The sequence below is a fragment of the Sciurus carolinensis genome, chromosome 11 (genome assembly GCF_902686445.1).
Source record: "Sciurus carolinensis chromosome 11, mSciCar1.2, whole genome shotgun sequence".
NCBI lineage: Eukaryota > Metazoa > Chordata > Mammalia > Rodentia > Sciuridae > Sciurus > Sciurus carolinensis.
In genome coordinates, this window is record NC_062223.1 from 34,325,695 (window position 1) to 34,343,661 (window position 17,967).

General features: G+C 56.8%; 1 protein-coding gene across 1 annotated transcript in view; it reads right to left on the reverse strand.

The window, feature by feature from the left end:
• Tspan18 (tetraspanin 18) overlaps positions 1 to 17,967 on the reverse strand; it is a 146,636-nt gene that overhangs the window by 114,208 nt on the left and 14,461 nt on the right. Inside the window, exon 2 of the mRNA XM_047516770.1 lies at positions 3,450 to 3,533. The gene's annotated coding sequence lies outside the window, so the exon portion shown is untranslated. The remainder of the gene's footprint in view (positions 1 to 3,449; positions 3,534 to 17,967) is intronic.

Consider the following 17,967-nt stretch of genomic DNA (forward strand, 5'->3'; position numbering starts at 1 on the left):
ACCTCACTCAACCCTCTTCATGAGCAGGTAGAGAATTTTGATACACCTTATAGAGGCAATGAGAGTGCTCAGAGAGGCTGAATCACTTGGTCAAGGTCACACAGTGGGGCAGAGCTGTGAATTGGTCTAGGTCTTCCTCTAAATCATTTTGTGGGTGAGTAAGAAGACACTCGTGTTCTCTTGAACGCCTTCTTTTCTCTCCGCTGGCCTCTCCAAGGCCTTCTGGAATCAGGAAGGATCAGGTATCTCCCTTACAGCCTCTCTCTCCGCCCCAGCCTCAACACCCATGTGACTACAGCTTTGCTTGGGCTGCATCTTCTCTGCCCTGCACTGGCCTGGATCATTCCAGCAGCCTCCCAAAGGCTGCCCCGACCTGTGCTCCATCTTCCTCTAAAATCCAGCCGTGCTCGATCTCGGTTGCACTTTGGAATCACCAGCAGACCTTTAAAATACACTGAGGCTCCTCAGAAAGCTAGACACACAGCCTCAGAAATCAAGAGGGCAGCCAGGCACCGTGGTGCACACCTGTAGTCCCAGCAGCTCAGGGGCCTGAGGCAGGAGGATCTCAAGTCAAAGCCAGCCTCAGAAACTTAGGGAGGCCCCCAGCAACTCAGTGAGAACCTGTCTCAAAATAAAAAATAAAATAAAAAGGGCTGGGGATGTGGCTCAGTGGTTTCGTGCCCCTGGGTTCAATCTCAGTACCCACAAAAATCAGTCAGTCGATCAAGAGTGTGGCGATCCTGGTGTAAGGATAGATATGTGGACGGGTGGAACACAATGGAGAGGCCAGAAGCAAACCTGTACCTCTACAACCAATCAATTTTCAGTAAGGGTGCCGAGATGGTTCAGTGAGGAGGGATTCTTTAACACAGGGAGCTGGACCTGCGGGATATCTACGTGCAACCCAGTAAAGCTGGCCCGAACTCACACCATATGCAGACGTTAACCCGGGAGTGGGGTGGCGCTCAGTGGCAGAGCATTTATACAGCAGGCCTGGGGCTCGGGGTCTGGTCCCCAGCCCTGCAAATAATGATGACGGTAATAGCAACTCGCAGGGGAACCAAAGACCCAAAGAGGAGAGCTGAAGCTGTAGACCTCTCAGGAGGAGACCCAGGGCAAACCTCCAAATCTCCTTGACCTTGGATCTGGCAGTGGACCCCTGGACAGGGCCAAAAGCACGAGTCACAAAAGAAGAACCCACAGGCTGGAGCCGGGCTGGGCTCTGCCGCGGAAGCCAGTCCTGCCACCGGCTGGCCCTGCCACCTGCCTCCTGTTGTCACCTCTCGGGTGCGTCATAGCCACTGCATTCTCTCACTCAGCGGCTGCAGGCAGATAAAAGCCCGGGACCCCCTTTTCTGCCGCGCTGGAACTTGGCGTGCTTGGCGGAAGATTCGGGAAGGGTGGCGGCGTGGGGCGGCCGCGCACTCAGGAGGCGCCTCGGGGTTGAGGTCACCCCCCTGCCCAGAGTCCTTTATCACGTCTGGGGACTGCAGAGGGACCACTTGGGAAGAGCACATTAACGCAGGCCTGGGGTGCAGGTGGGTGGAACCAGCGGCCACCTACTGAAAGGGAGCGAAGGGTCCGCCGTGGGCAGAGGCCAGGAAAGGCTTCACGCCCAAGATGGCCCCGAGCCCGGGACGTCAGAACAGCGTTGACACAGGCCAGGCTCCTCGGCCGCCCTTTTTAGACCCTGAGTGGAGAGAGGTCTGCTTCTCCAGGGAAACCTCACTGCTGGTGATAAATACCCACTCTTACGTCCCAGAGCCTCTTCAGGGAGGTCACCCTGGGCAGCCACCCTGCTCCAAGGGGGCTTCCCACTGTGGTGACCTTGCCCACACAGCCGCCTGGTGAGATGCATGTCACATGCCCATTTCATAGACGAGAAAACTAAGGCTGGGGAAGATCCCTCACCCTGAGTCTAACGGCGACTCGAGGGCTGAGCAGGGGCCTGCCTCCGCCTTCGGGCTCCAGAGTCCCAGCCAGGTGCCTCCAGGCACGTGCTCTCTGCCTGCCGCCCTCCGGCCACCTGTATGTTTCCAGGCTAGCAAGAGGGGTGGGGCTAAGTCGGCAGGCTCCTGGCCCCTCTCCAGGTGGGCTGAGAGCAAGGCCCCTGCTGCTTTCTCTGTGTTCAGAGAGTCTTCCCTGTGGAGGAACCACGCGGCAGAAACGCCCCGGGAGGCGCCCGGCCCACCACTCCAGCGACCTTCTGATGAAGACAACCAGCAGGACCCAGGCCCCGAGAAAAGAGAGGTATGCTTCCTGGCAGCCTCTGCCTCCTGGCAGCCTCTGCCAGGAGGTCTGCAATTAAGATCTTGGCTCCACATTGCCGCAGGACACGGAGGCTGGGGTGACAGACAGCCACACAGGCCGCAGTCCATTGGAGCCCCGGGCTGGCCTGGCTTTGCCAGTCACCCTGCTTTGGATGGCAGCCAAAAATAATGCCAGGCAGCCGGCAGCACACTCCAGAGGGAAGAGGACGAAGAAGCAGCCCCGGGCACCAGAAGCTCCTTCCAAGGGAGGCAGTCAGCTCTCCCTGGACAGCCGAATGGCCTCTCCTGTCTGCAGCCTCCCCCCACAGCCTCCTTCCTCCCACACACCTGTCTCCTCCTCCTGGTCAGCTCTGGTCTGGAACCTCAAGCTGGAACAGTCACATCCCAGGTGCCTCATTTCACAGAGAAGACAAATGGCTCGTAGGGCACACTGGTGGCTGAGGCCAGCCCAAGGCTGGATGTCCCGGTCCCTCATCAGGAACCTCCATGAGGCCGAGCAGCTCATCTCCAGTCCGGGGCTGCGGACACCCCAGAAGCAGCCCCCCGGGGCCTCGGGAGCGGAGCGAGCTTTCCCATTCCCAACTGCATCCCAGAATGCGGGGCCGATCCCAGGCCTTGTGGATTTCACTCCATCCAAACGATGCTGAGCTGGGGTCAGGGGGTGGGGACAGTAGTACCACCCTGGGAAGGTGTTCCCTTCCCATGTGCCGAGGCCGGGTGGGTGAGGGAGAGGCGGAGGCCAGGCAGGGAAGGCCCCCTCAACCCAGGTGCCTGGGCCCTCGGAAGCCCTCCTGGCTCCCCTCGAAGGGCTCATCCCGCTGCCTGGATCAGCTCGGGGCCCTTTTGTCCCCTTCCCTGAACTACCGTCTAGGCCGCCCGGGCTCTGAAATGAAGGGTATGCAGAGCAGAGAGAGAAGTTTGGACCTTTAATCAATGAATTAATCTACTTAGTACTGAGGGCTGAACCCCAGGGTGCTCTACCCTGAGCTGCATCTCCAGCCCTTTTTATTTTTTATTTTGAGACAGGGTCTTGCTAAGTTGCCCGGCTGGCCTCCAACTTGTGATCCTCCTGCCTCAGCCTCCCGGCAGCTGGGAACACAGGCCTGCGCCACTGAGCGGGACTGAGATGAGACCGGCGTGTTTACACAGACTGAGGTGCCATCGTGTCTTAAACCCTACCTCTCTCAGCGCCTCCTTCCCTCTCAGCCCCCAGGTGCCACGATCCCTCGAGGTCTCCTTCTGCCGGTGGCTTCAGGATAGACTCTAGAGGAAGAAGAGAGAGAAAGGCAAGGATGTGTGAGGCGTGTGGCTTCCAGCGCCACTTCTGCCCAGACGCGGCTTCCACCCTCTGCAGGTGAGAAGGCAGACAGCGACTCGGCTGGAAAGAGACCTAAGCAGCCGCCCCACAGAGGTGTCCCGGGCCTGTGGACTGGGCACATGTTCAGTCCTCCCGAGGGAGCCCACAGCCTGGACGCATCCAGGATGACACCGAGCCCGCGCATCAACGTCGCCCTGTGTTCCTTTGCCTCCAGGTGGAACATCATCACTCGGGGTGGGGACTGTTGCTCTGGCTGAAACGGGGCTTTCCGAGTACCTGTGAAGACCAAAGCGAATCCATCGTTCCTAATGATCGCAGGCTCTCTGCGCAGACAGGGAATGTCAAGATCCCTGTGGGAGGAGACGAGCCGCAGAGGCGAGGTGAAGAAAAACCGAGCCCCAGATGGCGTCCTCCGCCACTTCGAGGGGGCGTTCCCAGGTGCAGGGGAAGGATCAAGTTCACCCTTGCAAGACGAGGCGCAGGCCAGCCCCGGACCTGCTTGTTCACAGCAAGCCAAGACAGCAAGGAGCCGCTCTCAGCCCGCCCGCCCCGCCCAGATCCTTCCGCCCCATGACCACTGGGCAGTGGAAGGACTGAGACCCTGATCAAGTTCACGATGCCTTCGTGACAATGACGAGAACACCGAGAGGAAGACTCTCCGCCTCCAGGATGAGGACTGGGAGCTCAGAGGAGGCGGATAACACGGCCCCAGTCATGCAACGCAAACCGGGCCCCCACCGCAAGTCAACCTGCCGCAGGGCCACCTCCACAGCGGGAGAGGTCCTCGCAGGACCGGCGTTGAGTTCACGGTCCACCCCACAGACCCTGACATCAACGCCCCCCACAGAGGAGGGTCCTCGGCTTTGGGGGAGCAGGGCTTGACCAGAGGGCAGGTATACGTGTGCCTCAGTGGCCCATCCAGGCTGCGACAGCCCCGAGGGCTCTCCTAGGTGGTGGTCCTACAGTCAAAGGCTTTAGAGATGATGGGTACACATGCACATGCACACACGCGCGCGCGCACGCACACATGCACACACGCGCGCGCACACACATAATGTTCATGACCCACCCACTGTCTTGAACAGAACATCCTTGGAATGGGACTTTGCAGACCTGCGGCAGAATCACATTCGTGTGCGCATGCGCCTATGTGGGCACGCGGGTAGACGTGTGCCTTTATAAACTCCGGATCTGAACCCGCACGTTCTACTCGCCATGTGGCGGGGGTGCCTTGTGCTCCCGGGCATGGAAACGTACCCGTGTCCCTGAGTCCCTTCCCTAGCTGCAGTGATCCCACGGTGTGTGTGGACCACATCTTTGACTGTTCATTTGCGACGCTTCTATGTGGGCTATGTCCATTCCGGTCACTGGGGCCTGGCTGTCCTGATCCCAGGTGCCCGTGCCTGCACACCTGCTTTTGGGTAGACGTCAACACACGGCTTCCTCAAATGCTGGATGGGTTTACAGCAAATCACAGGGCAAAGGGGCCGCGGGGCTGGGCGGTAAAATGGAACCCAGGGCTCCGCCTACAGAAGGGCTTTCCTGGTCTCCTCCCTGCAGCGTGGGGGGCTGACCAAGGGAGTTTGTCACTTGGCTTGTGCAGATGTCCACTGCTCTGCTGCCCAGGGCATCTCGGGTACTCAGGCCTACCTGAGCTGGGGACTGCATTTACTGGCGCAGAACTGATAATCAGCTTTTATGAGCTCCGGGGACCGCTCGCAAGGCGTATTAATGTCAAGCATGCCCGTCAGCCACGCAGCCTGGGTGAATGTCACACATTAACGAAATTAAAGGCTGCAGCCACGCTGGGAAGGAGCTGGGGCTGCGTATCAGGAGGTGCGGGCAAGGCCCGTCACTAACAAAATTACTTTTCAGGTCTGGCGCTCACGAGCCTTCTGCTCTCGCTGGGTTCGGGTGGAATTCTGCCCTCCCGCAGCCCAAGAGGGGATTAGCTTATTACCAGTCTGCCAGGAGCGCAAAACCCAGCGCTAATCCCGATTCCCATTTAAGCACATCTGCATTGTGTGGGTGAAGTCAGCTGGCCTTGGCATTGCGGCCCCCTTGCCTGAGACCTCACTCCAGCCTCTCAGGGCTGCCGGAGCCGAGGAGGGCGTGGCCCTGGGGGCGCCCTCCCGGGTTTAGGACCCAGAGGGGAGACTGGCCTTGGGTGACAGGAGGCCGCCTGGAGAGACCAAGGGCCTGGCCAAGTTTTCACCTGGGAAATTAGATCCCAGTCTGGTGACGCAGCGTGATCAGAGGGTCCTATATGGGAAGTGGCAGAACAGGGCACACAGCAGGTGGCTCCTGGATGTAAGTCCCTGTGGATGGCGATCACACCACACTGTTAAGCACGTCTAACACTGGCAATTGATTTAATTATATATGACGTCACTTTTTGTATGATGCTGCCCTGCTTCATCAATATTAAAATGTAAAAACAAACAAACAAAAAAAAAAAACGATGCCTTAAATCCACAAAGTTCAGCGAGTGCTTCATCAGTGGGGGTGAATAGGAAATGGGCACGTCTGCCTGTGTTGTGGGTTTGCTGTGAAGATAACTCTCAGGCTGGGGCACAGCTCCGTGGCAGAGTGTGCGGGCCCTGGGCTTGACTCTCAGCAGCAACAACAACAACAAAAAAGGCTAGCTCATCTCCTTCCCCTTTTTTCTTCTAAATTAATAACTAAGGGCTGAGCTCGCAATTTATAAGGAAAGCTCTGAGAGCCACTGGTGTCCTGGATGAGACCCAGATGAGAACCTTTAATATCAGACCTGCCGTTTGCAACCAGCACACACACACACACACACACACAATAGTGCACACACAACCTGCTGAATTTTCACCACAGAGCACCCCTGGGACACTGATACCCACACCAGTAACTTGTCTTTATTTTCCTAGCTATTATTTCTCATTCTCCCAATCGTCTGTGCATCTCCGTGGCCAGAACTCCTGCCTACTCCTGCCTGACTCAGCCTCATCACTGGCTACAAACAGGCTCCTGGCTGGTCTGCCAGTCTGCAGCTGCTGTGTCCTCCTGCCTGCCCTTTCCACTGTCAAAGTGAGCCAATAAATGTAGAGCACTGTGTCTGTCTTCTGCTCCAGTGGGTTCCCTGGCCTCCCTTTGTCAACACACAAGACCTTTTATTATCTGATCACCAGCTACCTCCCAGACCAATCTTCAGATCCTCACAACGCACACAGCCTCCACAAACTAACCCCACCTGGACTCATATTCTCTACCGGCAGGCTCAGCCCAGCCTTGCTGATTTTCACTGGGTCTGGAATTCTCTTTCCTTTCCTAACTCTGAACTTCACCCCTCCCCACACTTAACAAACTCCTGTACATCCTCGAAACCTTTCCATTATTTCTTCTGAGAAACCTGCGAAGTCCCCCAACAGTCTGAACATGTACTTATTTTCTGGGTTCCCCTAACAACTTGTGTGTAAAAGTAATAGTACATTTTTGGTTCGTGTGATTTTGCCTACTTACCAGGCTGTAAGTTCCCCTACAGAGATGGTGCCATCTCTGTCTGTGGGCCTCAAACCCTGACTCTGAAATGAGAGCTGGATGGATAGGGGCTGGGATAGACAGATGGATGGGTAGAGGAGAGATGTATAGAAGAACTTGACTAGGGGAAAGGAGGAGCTAGGTTATCATTGATTGCAGGAATAGAAGAATGAATGGATGAATGGATGGACGGATGGATGGATGGATGGATGGGTGGATGGATAGATGGGTGGATGGATGGACGGATAGATGGATGTGTGAATGGATGGATGGTTTGGATGGATGGATAGGTGGATGGATGGATGGTTTGGATGGATAGATGGGTGGATGATGGATGGATGGGTGGATGAATGAACTGGTGGATAGATGGATGGATGGATTGGTGGATGGATGGATGGGTGGGTGGGTGGACAAATGTATGGATGGGTGGATGGATGGATGGATGGGTGGGAGGGTGGGTGGGTGGATGGATGAATGGATGGATGGGTGGATGGATGAATTAGTGGATAGATGGATGGATTGGTGGATGGATGGATGGGTTGGTGGGTGGGTGGAAGAAGTATGGATGGGTGGGTGAATGGATGGATGGGTAGATAGGTGGACGGATGGATGGATTGGTGGATGGATGGATGGATGGTTGGATGAATGAATGGATGGGTGCATGGAAGCAAACAAGGACAGATGGGGGACAAATAGACCCTTCATAGAAATAAGTTAAGTGAATAGGAGAAGCAGGGCCAAGTTGATGGAGACCAGGAAGGAATGGGTGGTTCTCTACTATTTGTACAATTCACTAGAGCCCGAGAGATGGAAATGCTCACAGTTACGTGGGTTCTTGCTTCAGTCATCCAGAGTGTGTGGATCTGAGCAAAGGTCAAGTAGACAAAACTGTCAGATCCCAGCTCACCCCATCACCCCACCTGCTCCTCCCGCTCCATCTGTCGACCACCAAGATGATCTCTCAGAAAGGAGTGGTCAGAGATACCCTGTGCCTTGTCCCTGGTTGATCCAGGTGGACCAGATATCAGAAGTGTGATAAGGAGACCAAAGTCATCTTGTGTCTCAGTCACAACTTATGTCTAACCAGGGATTCACATTCAGAACTCCTGAAACTCAACCACAACAAAATGAGCAGCATAATTAAAAGGTGGGTAAAAGACGTTAATAGACAGTTCTCCAAAAATGATATACAAATGGCTAATAAGTACAAATAAAGATGTTCAACATCCCTGATATTAGGAAATGCACATCAAAACTACAGCGACCTACACTTCACTCCCATTAGGATGGTCACCGAGAAGAAAGGAAGAAAGAAAGAGAGAGAGAGAGGGAGGGAGGAAAAGAAAAGAAAAAAGGAAGGAAGGAGGGAGGGAGGGAGGAAGGAAGGAAAGAAAGAAAAAGAGAAAGAAAGAAAGAAAGAAAGAAAGAAAGAAAGAAAGAAAGAAAGAAAGGAAGGAAGGAAGGAAGGAAGGAGGGAGAGAAGGAGGGAGAGAAGGAGGGAGGATGAAGACAAACAGAAAATAACAAGTGGCAAGGATGTGGAACCCTTGTGCACTGTTGGTGGGAATGTAAATGGAATGGAAAACAATATGGAAGATCCTCAAAAACTTGAGCATAAGCCGGGCACCGTGGTGCATGCCTGCAATTCCAGTGGCTTGGGAGGCTGAGGCAGGAGAATCTCAAGCTCAAAGCCAGCCTCAGTAATGGTGAGGTACTAAGCAACTCAGTGAGACCCTGTCTCTAAATAAAATACAAAATAGGGCTGGGGCTGGGGCTCAGTGGCCGAGTGCCCCTGAGTTCAATCCTCAATACCAAAAAAAGGAAGAAAGAAAAGAAACTTGACCGGTCTTTGGGTATAGGACCAAAATGATTGGAAGCAGGGTCTCGGAGCCGTGTCTGCACACCCACGTCTGTCGCACCCTTATTTGCACAGCTACAACATAGAAGCAACCCAAATGTCCATTAACAAATAAATGGATGAAAACCGTGAACACAAAGTGTGTGCACCAGGGCCGGGCAGAGGGCTGAGGAGGTGGTGTCGCCTGGACACAGTTCCCATGTCACAAGACCAGAAGAGTCGCGGAGCTGTGGGGGGGTCGGACATTAGGATCATTCATACCGCCAAACCGTGCTCTTGAACATGGTCAAGATGGTAACTTTTATGTGATTTTTTTAAAACCACAATTAAAAAACAAAACAAAACCAAAAAACCCTCCAGGGAAAGAGCCTAGTGGCCATGATGGGGGCTTCCAGCTCCCCTCCTTGGCGCCCCTTCCTCGCTCCAGGAGAGTCCTACACGAGGAGCAGCGGGGTCCACGCCCCGTCCACATACCGACATTTAATTGGCACCAGCTGGACTTTTGAATATTTCATGCGTTAAGTTTTCAGATAGCACTGAAGATGGGTTTCGTCTCTCCGGGTCCTGGAATCCCAAGAGAGTCGGATTTCAGAGGAGGAAGCAAGCTGGGGAGGCTGCCTGGAGGAGGCCACGCAGTCCTCCCTCCCAGCCCCACCACCTCTCTGTCCACTGGTCTCCCTCCCTCTCGGGCCATCCCTCTCCCTCTCCTCTGTCCACTGGTCTCCCTCCTGGTGGGGATCTCTCTCCCTCTCCCCTCTCCACCTCTCTCCACCCGGTTCCACCTTCCACTCGGCTGCCCCGCCTCTCCTCCTGGCTCCTGGGCACGAGGCCACCCTTGGGAGTCCGGAGACCGCGAGAACTCTTGGTCTTAGGCCACAAGAGGAGGCAGCGTCCTGGGGGAGGTGGCAGAGGTCTGGAGTGGCCTGGCCCGGAGCCACTTCACACAGCTCCAGGCCACAGAATCCAGACTGGGCCGCCGCCAGCCGGATGCATTGTTTGTTGACAGATAAAAGCTCCGCAGTTTATGGCTCCAAAGCAGAGCCAGGCCTTTGTTTTGCTTTGTTTTAAATGAGCCTCGCAGGAGGCTGGGGAGGAGGAGGGCGGGGGCGGAGGGCCGGTTCCTGCTGCATCCTGCTGCGTCCTGCCGCTCACAAGCCCCCGGGCCGCCCTTAATGAAGCTGCTCGGCGCTTCAGTCTCCTGGCGCGGCACAGGAACCCTCCACCTGCATCTGTCTGGCTGGGGCGGGAGGGGGCTTCCCCGTCACCCTGCCTCTCAGCCCCTCACCCTCTGCTCCGGTAATGAGACTCCCAGCCAGCCTCCTCACTGTGCCCCAGGGCCTCCCTGGGCTGAGGTGGGGCCATGACGCTCTGGGACAGAGCAGGGTCTAGTTTGGCTGGGGCGCGCAGGGTCTCTCCACAGACTCCGGATGCTGCCAGCAAGACCCCTGAGGGTGGCCCAGAGGACCTGAGCCGTTCACTCTTGGTGACGGGCAGGGAAGCCAGGGCACGTCCCAGCCCCACGAAGGGGCTCTGGACTTGTCATTCTCAAGGGCTGGCAGCAATCCTCTCCCCCGGCCTCCCGCCCGCTCTGGGGCTCTCCTGCAGATGATGCTCGTGCCAGGGCCTCTCGGTGCCCCCTGCCCAGTACCTGGCCCGAGACTCATGAGTCCAGGCAGCCTGCTGAGCAGGAAGGAGCACACAGAGCCCTGTGGCCCTCAGCCCTGGGGCTCCCTGCACCTGCTCCCTTGGTCGCCTCCAAGAGCCCCTGCCACAGCCTGAAGGAGGGGGGACGAGGGGCAGCCCAAGCCTGGCTGGGCACTGAACTTGGCTCTTCCCCCAACACCACAGGGCAGTCTTAGCCATGTGCCCATTTTGCAGGTGAGGAGGGGGAGTCACAGCGTGTTTGTGTGACGAGAACTGGCGAGCCACTCTTGGAGGACAGGCTGCCGAAAAACATACCCTAACAGCCCGGTCACCAGGTCACCCGGTCACCCTCTGGCTGAGAAGGGCAGGAACTGAGGCGCTGGGACCAGAGGCCCTGTGTGCAGTCCCAGAGCGCAGGGAGGGTCACAGCCCAGGATCTTTTTGCATCCAAAGCTTCCAGGGACTCCAGCATGCCGTGCAGCTGACATGGGAGATTCGGTCAGCACCAATGTCCTGCTCCCAGTGGGGACACCTGAGAGGGACCAGGCCACCGGGCTGCAGGGGCCAGGACCCCCGGGTCTGAAGGGCCTCAAGAACAGCCTGGCACCGGGTTAAAGAACAGAGAGGCTGGAGCTGGCCTTGGCGCTGGACGTGTCCCGCCGCGTTCCAGACCTTGAACTCCACGTGGACGCAGTGTGCGGTCTCCGGCATCCGGGAACACATGTCCAAGGATACGCCGCCTCTGAGAGAAGCGGTATTAAAAAGCCACACGACAGTAATAGAGATGTTTCTAAACTGGCCACCCTGCCGCTAGCAAGGCAGTGAAAGCTGAGAACTTCACCCTGGAGCTGAGGGAAGGGCCCAGCCGGCGGCCGCCACCGCGTCCCGCCTCAGCTGGGCTGTTAATTCAGAACTGCTCCCCAACTCTCCGTAATCCTTCCCTGCACCAGTCCATGTAAATATATTCTAATGCAGAGAGGGCTGCTGGGGAGGTCGCCTGCAGGGCCATTAGCATTTTGATAGGCTTTCTCGACGCGGGCGACCAGAGAGCTTTAAAATTCATAGCGTGGAGATTAATCCTTCAAGCCCCACTCCGCCCTCCCCAGCTCGAGCCCGCCAAGAACTTTTTACCCCTTTAAGGACCTTGATTACGAAAGAAAGTCAGGAACCCAGAGAGCTCAGTCAAGAGAGACCCAGAGAGAAGGGACCAAGCTGGTTTTCTAGATCAGGTGCGTCCCGTCCCGGAAACACAATTAAATGGCGGAACTGGGGAAGGGGTTGATTTAAAAAAGAAAAACAAAAAAAAAAAACTCACGGGGGTTGGAGCTTCTTTGACTCAAAGAACAAGAGGTTCTGGAGAGAGGAGCCCCTGCCCGTCCCTAGCAGCACGGCTCATCTGATGGTAAGTGACAAAGGCCAGGCCCCCTTCCCATCCAGGCTGGCTGGCTCCACAGCCTCTGGGAAGCGAATCACGTGCCCAAGCACTTCGTGCCTGGGACACAGGCTCAGGAAGGTCCTTCAGTTCTACACGCCCCTGACTCCCAGAAACCCCCTCCAGCTGGGAAACTGAAAATTACAATAAAACATGGTAAGTAACCAGGACAAGTCCTAGGGATGCCTGGGGACCCCGGCAGGAGGTCGGGACACGCAGAGAGGACTCCCCAGCCCAGGAGTGTGTGAGCAGCTCGCGTCCCCTGGGGGAGTTCCCTGGGCCTCCCTCAAACCCTGCTGGTGAAACGCGCCGCTGTGGTATTGAGGGGACGCGCGAGGTGGCACCGCGCTCCAGACCAATCAGAGAGAAAACTGCCGACTGTTAAGGAAAAGGATGAAGGGGTGGGGATCGGGCAGGGAGGGGCCTTCTCACCACCTTCCTGAGCCCCTCTGAGCAAGCCCACCCGAGCATCACTAAGCGTCAGGGGATTCTTCTAGAACACCATGCACTGTGAAATGGCATGCGCTTGTTCACGTTTTTTGGCTGGTTAAAAAAAAAAAAAAAACAGAAAAACCCAGCTAACCCTCCAGGCTTTGGTTTTACTGCCATATTAGGGGACCAATGGAACCCAAGTCATCTCCACCCCAGACGTCTTCTTCCAGCATCCCTCCTCCTCCAAGAACCCCGTTCCTCTGAGTCGTCTCAGGACGGGTCTGGAAATCCAACTGACCCCTTCATGAATAACGAACGTGAGTCTGCGACCTACATTCATTCTAGATTTATAGGAGAGTCCTGGCTTTGACTTTTTCTCAATCTACTAACAATACACGTCCAGCTCTCTCAATAATATCTACACAAACACACACACACACACACAACTGTCAAAGAACACAATTTCAGCAAAGGGAATCTTTAATTGGCTTCATCAGGATTCATGAACCGGGCAGCATCCCTCTACAAAACAGGAAGGCGCCCACTGAGCTGAGCTGAGCTGGCGGGGGTGGGGAGGGGCCTTGGAGGCAGAACAGCGGAGATGCAGAAGGAGGAGCAGCCAGCACCTCAGCTGTTCCCAGTCCCTTTCCTTGATGGGTTAAGGCAGAGGACACTTCCTCATCCCACTGCCTAACCGTGGCCTGTCTGGGGATTTTGCTGTCCCCTCACGCCTGATTTCTCTCAAGGCCGGATCTCACCCATAAGCAGCTCAGGTTGGGGATTGGTGATGTGGAACCTTAGCATGAGCGACTCCATTCTGATGGGCCTGCTGGGGCCTGGCAGGAGCCCAGTCCAAAACAATCCCCGCCCGTAAACCTTATCTAACATATATACACACGGAGAGCGTGGGGACACTGGAAATAGAGGCAAAGTCACTTTAGCTTGTTGGCATGCGTACAAGTGTGACTTTCATAACCAGGAAAAGAAAAGGGCTGATCATTATTTTTTCAATGGCAGTCAAGCTGTGTCCTATGATCCCCGAATCCATAGCCAACGCAAACGGCTCGCTCGCACCAGCCGGGGCTCTTCTAAGCACCTACGGAGGGGTGGACTGCTGGCTGCACCCCGCGGAAGGTCAGGTCCTCTCCATCTGCAGGGACAGAGAGGGGAGCCCAAGCCGTGGCCTGGGATCAGGTCCACGGCCTAAGAACCCACATGGGAACCCGGCAGCCCCACCCAGAGCCTGTCTGCTCACCCACCCACCCTGCCAGACCCCCACCTGCCTCCCAGGAGGACAGGAATAAGCACACCTCCCCGGCTGCCGGGCCATGCTGGGCAGGACGCTGTGCCAGGCCCACCCCAGAAAGGGCCGCGCAAAGCCAAGCCCAGCTGCCCGCCTGGAACTGGACCCACATGTCCCCCTGTTGCCAGCCACCACGGGCTCCTCCACTCTCCAGCCCCCCGTCCCCACATGGGGACAGCGGGCACAGCTGGGCAACCAGTGACCGGCTGAGGTCCTGGGCACCTCTCCCCATACTCCGATGACGTCACGGGCTGTCATTCACAGCTGCTCTCTCTGCCTGCGCTGAGGAAGCGGTTTAGGACCCGCCCTTGGCTTTATGGCGGCTTTATTATTATTCTCTCTTTGGTTCAGTGTGTTGGGAAGGGCCTCAGCCTGGAACCCCAGGGGACGCGGCTGTGCCTCTCACTCACTGTGTGGCCTTGGTGAAGTCACCGGGCCTCGCTGAGCCACATCACCTGGTCTTTAAAATGCGGGGATCTGGACGCCCCTGCCTGCATACCCGTCTTTCTTCGCTGCCTCTTGTTTGTTTGGGGTGTTTTATATGCAGCGGACAGGGAGCCTCACCAGCTCCCCGCCGGGGCCATCGCCTATGGATTCTCATGCAGTCTCCTCCTGTGGCAGGTCACTGCTGGCTAAATCCACGTGAAATTAGGTTTTGAGGGAAGACTGTCATGTGGTCTGGAAAACCAGACCACAGCAGGGCGGCAAAAGAGGAGATGCTTCATTAAAACAGCCCCCGGCCCTCACACCCCCTTGTGTAAGCAGTCGCTCTGGTCACGATATCGATTCATTTATTAGGTACGATATATTTTCCCAGGTCTCTAAACACCTGCAAACTCAGGCAGGATTCTTTGGGTAAACACCGTGTTTCACAAGCCTCCACCCCGTTTCTCCTCGCTTTGCCAGTAAAGACCCATCTAGCCTTTACCTAGGACTGCGGGGAAGACAGGAAAGAGCATTCAGCAATGTCAGCCGCTAAGTGAGCGTCGATACTGAAGGATGCATCTCTAGGTGACCAATTAAGATCAATGGCCAAAAGAAACACAGGCGAGTCCTCCTATTAAAAAAAAAAAAAAAGTTCCTGCTAATGGAAACCTTCTGGCACGCAGGCCTGCTTCGGATTCCTAGGTGAGTGACTGCCCTTTCTGGGTCTCAGCCTCATTACGTCACCCAATGGCCTGTGATTGTCAAAGGGGGTTCCCCAGGGTTCCTCCAGGCACCAAAGTGGAGGAGGAGTTGGGAAAGGGACCAACCCCCGCCACCCCTGATATTGGCTCCGACCGCGGGGATTCATCTTGGGTGGTTTCATATTTGAAAATTCCATTTGGAACTTTCTTTGAGTTCCGTGGCTAGACAACACCCTCCCGGGTCCTTCTCGCTTGGTGTTTGGAATGGCGAAGACGCATTGGTTAGGAGACCCACGGAGCTCTGGTGGCCAGGGCTCCTGGGGAAAGGCGTCCCTCAGGGATGCGACTCCCTGACTCTGTGCCTCTGTGCCGGGAGCGAGCCACGTCCCTAGTAAAAGGGTCGCAGAGACGGATCAAGAGCACCGCGCGGGCCGACAGCCGTGCAGTAGCCCTCGCTGGTCCTGCTCCGTGGTGCTGGAGGCAGGTCACGCAGTCGTCCGGGTTTCCTCCCCACGATGCACATGGAGAACCGGAGCATAAAGAGGCTGGGTGCCGGCTCCCGCCACACGGCCGTCAAGCAGAGATTCCACCCCCAGCCCCAGAGAGACCCGGGCCGCGGTGCCGGACCTGTCCTGAGGCCTCCTCCCTCCGCCAGGGCTGTAAGGAAGCCCAGAGAAGAGAAGGGGACGATGGAGCTGCAGCAGCGCTGGACTGACTCAGGCTCCTGTCTTTAAATCCGGTCTTTCCACCCAGTGTCCCTGTGGGCCCCTCAGGACTGCGTGGTTCAGTGGTCAAAAGCTCAGCTGGACATGGGGACCACCCGGTGCAGAGTGAGCCCCGGCTCCGGTCCACTGGGGGTGCTGGGCTGTTGCTCCAGCCTGCCGTTCCTACGTGGGACGATCCGCCTGTCACCTGCCGGGCTGTGCCCAGGGTCCACAGGGCAGTACCCGCCAAGCCACGTGGTCAGCTCTTAGCGAGTTCCAGCTCTTGCCCCTGGAATGTGGCAGGAGGAGGACACCCCCAAATAAACCACTCCTCCAGACTCGGTGCAGGAAACCCAGGATCCCATCTACCCCACTCCCTCCTCCGCCACCAGCCGAGGGGCAGCTTGACCACGGCGTCCATTTCCCCTGGCAACTCAACGGGCCTCGGTTTACCCCCTTGAGAAGCCAGCTGAGCAGCCCATGGAGAGAGGGCGGGGACAGAAGCAGGGCAGCTCTGAGGCGCCCTGGCCTCGGGTCAGCGGTGAATCCCCACCTTGAACTTCCTGCTGTCTCCTGACCTGTGTTCATTTCAGTGCCAGGGAGAGCCTGAAGCGTAGCTGCAGGCTGGCACGCAGCCGACCTGGTGAGCTCAAATCCACGCACTGGCGGAGCCTGGGAATCTCAGGGGCAGGAGGGACCTTGCCTCGGCTCATCTGAGACACCCTGCGGGAAAGCCATGGTCTCTCCACGTGTGCAGAGAGCAAGGAAACCGAGGCCCAGAGAAGTTGAGAGACTTGGTCCATGTCACACAGCCATAGAGCCAGTTGGTAAGAGAAAATGAGCAGCAGGTCTTCTGTCCTCCCAGCTCTGCTGGGGGTCAGGAGGGACGTCCAAGCGTGAGAACGAGTGTGCGAACGCGTGTGAGCGTGCACCGCTGAAAGACTGCTGAGGCGGGAGGGCAAGTTGGGGGGCACCTGAGGTGGCACCTGCATCTCAGTGCGTGTAAGGAGACAAGTGTGAACAGCTGGGAGAGCAGATGAGTGAGACGAGTGCAAGGGTGCTGAGAGGGAGCCGCGGGGGAAGAAATCCGCGTGCTAGGAGGTGCGGGCAGGAGGGAGGGAGGGAGGAGCAACGTTTGCGCCATCTTCAGATTCCACGGTTGAATAAATCAACACGGACTGTTCTGGGACCCAGAGGCCGAACCACACCACATCCTCTCCACCGAGTCGGCCCAGGGCCTGCTCACAGCCACCCGCCACACGAGCAGCACAGCGTCACGGTCACCGTCAGGAGGCGGAGCACAGAGGGCCAGCCAGGCCCAGCGCCGGCACCTCCTCCATAATCGCATTTAGACCCATTCTTCAGGCAGGATCACCGAGGCTAATGAAGGGAAGTCACGTGCCCGCGTCTCCCTCCTCGGTGATTTCTGGGCTAGGAAAGCCAGATGGACAGCAGAGGCAGGACCGGTGAGCATCTTGCTGAAGCACAGTGTCCCCAAGAGCCCTCCACTCGGCAGGGCTGCTCCTGCTGCTGTGGGCTGGGGGAAGGCAGGCGCGGGGAGCTGGCGGGTTCCCGGGAGCCAGCTGTCCTGCGAGGCCCAGCAGACGCTCGCCCGCAGAGGAGGGCCTGGCGTCCCGGCCAGACCAGAGGACCAGCTGCGGAGCTGCGGAGCTGCAGCCGTGTCGCCCGGGCACCTGAGCAGGAAGGCGCTGCTCCTGGGTGCAAGCCGGCTCTGGGTGTCCGTGCCTCCTTGCGTCTTTCTAGCTCACTCGCCTGCAAGCCTTTCTCTCTGACAGAGGTCGGAAGCCCCAGAGGGGAGCACTGTCACGTGTCCCCATTTCAAATCCAAACGAGGACCCAGAAGCAAAACCGGGGAGCGGCAACAGGCTTCACCCAGAGAGGGGACGGCTGCCCCTCCCCACAACCCACTTGTGCCACATGGGGTTACAGGCTTCCAGAATGTTCCATTTGCCAAGGAAAGCAGAAATCCCCAGTGTGGGCCACATCGCCTGCTTTTCCACCTGGTTAGAATGAGCTTTGACGTTTTCTGCTTTGTTATTAGAATTTTAAAAACTGGAATGTCACAGATAGAGAGGGAAGTTCATGGATCTGAAAGTGTACAGCTCAGTGACTGTGCATAGAAGAAACAGATCTAGACAACCACCAATGAGAATAAAGGAACAGCAGCACCCAGAAGCCCCATGTGGCTCCTTCCGGGCACACTCAACTCCTGCCCAAAGGTAGTTACCATACGGCTTCTTTGAACTTTGAACTTCACATAAAGAGAATCATGCTGTGTGCTCTTTTACATCGGGGAACTTCTGTTCATGTTGGGATGCTGAGATTTCCCCAAGCTGTTGTCATCCATT